We start from the raw sequence: 5,000 nt of genomic DNA, 5'->3' as shown, positions 1-5,000 counted from the left end.
CGGACGAGCCGACCGATTGGTTTTGATCTAATAAAAGCGTCCCTTCCATCTCTGGTCGGGACTCTGTTTGCATGTATTAGCTCTAGAATTACCACAGTTATCCAAGTAACGTGGGTACGATCTAAGGAACCATAACTGATTTAATGAGCCATTCGCGGTTTCACCTTAATGCGGCTTGTACTGAGACATGCATGGCTTAATCTTTGAGACAAGCATATGACTACTGGCAGGATCAACCAGGGAGCTGCGTCAACTAGAGCTGAGCAGCCGGCCGCCCGGGAGTGTGTCCCGGGGGCCCGCGCGAACACGCAAGCGTCCGCTCAATTATTCTGCAAACAGGAGGAGGCTGAGCTCCCCTGCACAACACACCTCGAAACCCTCTCAGGTCCCGGCGGCGCGCAGCGCCGTCCTAAGTACTTGGTCGGGTTCGAGAGAGGCGCAATCGCCCGGAGTTAGGCGAGTAGACGCTTTAGGTGCGACCACCCGTGCTCCCAACTGAGCTTGCCGCTGCCGACAGAGGCCCGGGAGCGTGCTGTCGTGGCATTGCCGGCGGGAGACAACACGCGCCACCTACGGTGACCGGCAGCTCCAACGCCAGCGCCACAGAAGGACAAAAGCCCTACTTGGGTGCCGAAGCGAACTCTCCCAGCACAGCGCACGCGCCAACACGTCCGCACAGCTGCGATACAAACCACCTGCGAGAACCGCTGGGGCGACCGAGCAGCAGACGGCGTCGCGGCGCCGAGCGCCGGGCGGCGGCGCATCCTCAGCGCACAAAGTCCTCAATCGGACCAGCACACTGCAGATGGCCACCGCGCTTCGCACCGGGCCCGCGAGGACCTACTTTGGCCGCAAGGCGCCGCGAGCAGGGGGCGCCGGCGCGCAGCTGCGCCGCCTGCCGCGTCCGTCGGCCGGCGCGCCTGCCACCGGCCGCCCCCACCAGCCGGCTGTAGCGCGTGCGCCCACGCACCGCGCTGCCAGCACGCCGGGCGGCCCCCCCTCACCGGCCGGGGACGGTCCCACCCAGCCACCGCCGCGTATCGCCTCACACCCAGATCCCCTTTCACGTTCGTGGGCATGGTGGGTCCCCTTTCACGTTCGTGGGCATGGTGGGTATCCCTGAAACAACCGGTTAATAGCTCGACCGATCGTCGCCAACACTGATTCACCTCTAGCGAGAACAACCGCACCACAACGGGTTACCGGTTGTTCATTTGCGTAACGTCACCAGCAAACGTACACGTCCATCGCCATTTGCAACGAGTATTGCATGCCTGTGTCAGGTGTCACAACACACTACGTCTGCCCACATAGACGCAACAACATGTGCACGCCTAGAGAACACGTGGAAGGTAGACCCCGTACGTATGCGGTGTCCATTGCGCGAACGACTGTCAGCCCGCCTCTGCAGCATGTCGCAGATGTGGAACGCGGTGCAACATGCTATCACGGTGTGTGAGAAGAGACGACTACGTCCGAATACACGCTCCACTACATCAACAGACTGCTCATGCTGATCGCCATCCAGGGCGTCCGTTCCTCCCACACGTCTGTATGGCGTACCACACTGCAATCCAGCTCTTATAGGGAGACGACACGTAGCTGCGTGCACAATATTTGGACTGTATGGTCCGCCGTTGCTAGGCGCTGTCGTCATACGGTCACATGGGCCACGATGTATCATTCAGTACATACGGAGCAATGTGCAGTACAGTTTGTGGGTTTTGCGTACATCGGCGGACAGGTGACAGGCCGTACCACAACGTAGGCTGAGTACGTCGGCATGCGAAGGGCATTGAACATGCAAACTTCTCACCGACCAGCTTGCGAAGGCAGGGGGGAAGGGGGGGGGGCATGTACGTCCTGCTGCTATCCACACTACAGTGTATAGCAGGAGCATGTGGAAAGTCAGCAACACCTGCAAGGTGTTTAACATGACGCGATACACAGGGGACCGGGCAGTGCGAGTAGCGAACTATATTGCGAGGGTTGCGGTTAGGCAACACTACACTACTTTAACGGGTTGCATAACAATTACAGAGCAGGTTCAGCGACAACGTGCGTCAGGTTAAGGCGCAATATAGTTTAGGTTACGGCGCACTTTAGGTTAGGTTAAGGCACATTATAGGTTAGGTTAAGGCACAACATGGGTTACGTTAAGGCACAACATGGGTTAGGTTAAGGCACAACATGGGTTAGGTTAAGGCACAACATGGGTTAGGTTAAGGCACAACATGGGTTAGGTTAAGGCACAACATGGGTTAGGTTAAGGCACAACATGGGTTAGGTTAAGGCACAACATGGGTTAGGTTAAGGCACAACATGGGTTAGGTTAAGGCACAACATGGGTTAGGTTAAGGCACAACATGGGTTAGGTTAAGGCACAACATGGGTTAGGTTAAGGCACAACATGGGTTAGGTTAAGGCACAACATGGGTTAGGTTAAGGCACAACATGGGTTAGGTTAAGGCACAACATGGGTTAGGTTAAGGCACAACATGGGTTAGGTTAAGGCACAACATGGGTTAGGTTAAGGCACAACATGGGTTAGGTTAAGGCACAACATGGGTTAGGTTAAGGCACAACATGGGTTAGGTTAAGGCACAACATGGGTTAGGTTAAGGCACAACATGGGTTAGGTTAAGGCACAACATGGGTTAGGTTAAGGCACAACATGGGTTAGGTTAAGGCACAACATGGGTTAGGTTAAGGCACAACATGGGTTAGGTTAAGGCACAACATGGGTTAGGTTAAGGCACAACATGGGTTAGGTTAAGGCACAACATGGGTTAGGTTAAGGCACAACATGGGTTAGGTTAAGGCACAACATGGGTTAGGTTAAGGCACAACATGGGTTAGGTTAAGGCACAACATGGGTTAGGTTAAGGCACAACATGGGTTAGGTTAAGGCACAACATGGGTTAGGTTAAGGCACAACATGGGTTAGGTTAAGGCACAACATGGGTTAGGTTAAGGCACAACATGGGTTAGGTTAAGGCACAACATGGGTTAGGTTAAGGCACACCATGGGTTAGGTTAAGGCACAACATGGGTTAGGTTAAGGCACAACATGGGTTAGGTTAAGGCACAACATGGGTTAGGTTAAGGCACAACATGGGTTAGGTTAAGGCACAACATGGGTTAGGTTAAGGCACAACGTAGGTTAGGTTAAGGCACAACGTGGGTTAGGTTAAGGCACAACGTGGGTTAGGTTAAGGCACAACGTGGGTTAGGTTAAGGCACAACGTGGGTTAGGTTAAGGCACAACGTGGGTTAGGTTAAGGCACAACATGGGTTAGGTTAAGGCACACCATGGGTTAGGTTAAGGCACACCATGGGTTAGGTTAAGGCACAACATGGGTTAGGTTAAGGCACAACATGGGTTAGGTTAAGGCACAACATGGGTTAGGTTAAGGCACAACATGGGTTAGGTTAAGGCACAACATGGGTTAGGTTAAGGCACAACATGGGTTAGGTTAAGGCACAACGTAGGTTAGGTTAAGGCACAACGTGGGTTAGGTTAAGGCACAACATGGGTTAGGTTAAGGCACAACATGGGTTAGGTTAAGGCACAACATGGGTTAGGTTAAGGCACAACATGGGTTAGGTTAAGGCACAACATGGGTTAGGTTAAGGCACAACATGGGTTAGGTTACGGCACAACATGGGTTACGTTACGGCACAACATGGGTTACGTTACGGCACAACATGGGTTACGTTACGGCACAACATGGGTTACGTTACGGCACAACATGGGTTACGTTACGGCACAACTTGGGTTACGTTACGGCACAACATGGGTTACGTTACGGCACAACATGGGTTACGTTACGGCACAAATTAGGTTAGGTTACGGCACAAATTAGGTTAGGTTAAGGCACAAATTAGGTTAGGTTAAGGCACAAATTAGGTTAGGTTAAGGCACAAATTAGGTTAGGTTAAGGCACAAATTAGGTTAGGTTAAGGCACAAATTAGGTTAGGTTAAGGCACAAATTAGGTTAGGTTAAGGCACAAATTAGGTTAGGTTAAGGCACGATATAGGTTAGGTTAAGGCACGATATAGGTTAGGTTAAGGCACGATATAGGTTAGGTTAAGGCACGATATAGGTTAGGTTAAGGCACGATATAGGTTAGGTTAAGGCACGATATAGGTTAGGTTAAGGCACGATATAGGTTAGGTTAAGGTACGATATAGGTTAGGTTAAGGTACGATATAGGTTAGGTTAAGGTACGATATAGGTTAGGTTAAGGTACGATATAGGTTAGGTTAAGGTACGATATAGGTTAGGTTAAGGTACGATATAGGTTAGGTTAAGGTACGATATAGGTTAGGTTAAGGTACGATATAGGTTAGGTTAAGGTACGATATAGGTTAGGTTAAGGTACGATATAGGTTAGGTTAAGGTACGATATAGCGTAGGTTCAGATACACATTGTTGTAGGGAAAGGTGTATTGGGGGGGGGGCGGCAGGTTCGTTGATAGTGATTATCGTAATTGGATGCCTGCGGTATTATCCGATTTGTCACGTCAGGATGCACTTTTGGCTCATGACAGGCGGCGCTCCGATTCCATGGTTGTGGCAGATCTGTGTCTTTCATTCCTGCCATTGTTTGTGTGCTGTGACAGGAGGCAGTATTGTGATGTTGGGTGCACCACTGTGTAGGACATGTGTGGGTGTTCGTGGCTTAGCTGAGCAATGTGCGGATGTCGGAAGGGTGGGATATTGTGTTTTCTGGGTGGACCTCCCGGTCTGGTAATGATAGTGTGGATTGTGTCATGTGGCGGAGAGGATGCACTGGATGTTCTTCCATGCTGGTGGTTAGATATTGTGTGTGATAAGAGAGTAGTGTGTGATAAGAGTGTCTGGCTGACGTGTGGTTCTCATTGTGTGCAGAGTCTTTCAGCATGTATAGGGACGGTTGTATATATTATCTGTATTCTGATGGCTCTGCATCTATTACTAATCAGTGCCGTGTATACGGTTACTCTAGTTCCAGT

At 51.0% G+C, this 5,000-nt stretch overlaps 1 non-coding gene across 1 annotated transcript in view; it reads right to left on the bottom strand.

Annotated features, from left to right (window-relative positions):
* Nucleotides 1–243, bottom strand: part of LOC126430574 (small subunit ribosomal RNA) — a 1,909-nt gene extending 1,666 nt beyond the window's left edge. The window contains exon 1 of the ribosomal RNA XR_007577225.1: nucleotides 1–243. This exon is cut by the window's left edge and continues 1,666 nt beyond it. This is a non-coding gene — a ribosomal RNA (small subunit ribosomal RNA).
* Nucleotides 244–5,000: the final 4,757 nt, after the last annotated feature.

The sequence above is a fragment of the Schistocerca serialis genome, unplaced genomic scaffold (genome assembly GCF_023864345.2).
Source record: "Schistocerca serialis cubense isolate TAMUIC-IGC-003099 unplaced genomic scaffold, iqSchSeri2.2 HiC_scaffold_1051, whole genome shotgun sequence".
NCBI lineage: Eukaryota > Metazoa > Arthropoda > Insecta > Orthoptera > Acrididae > Schistocerca > Schistocerca serialis.
Note: the sequence above shows the minus strand (reverse complement) of the source record. Positions and strands in the feature narration are given on the sequence as shown.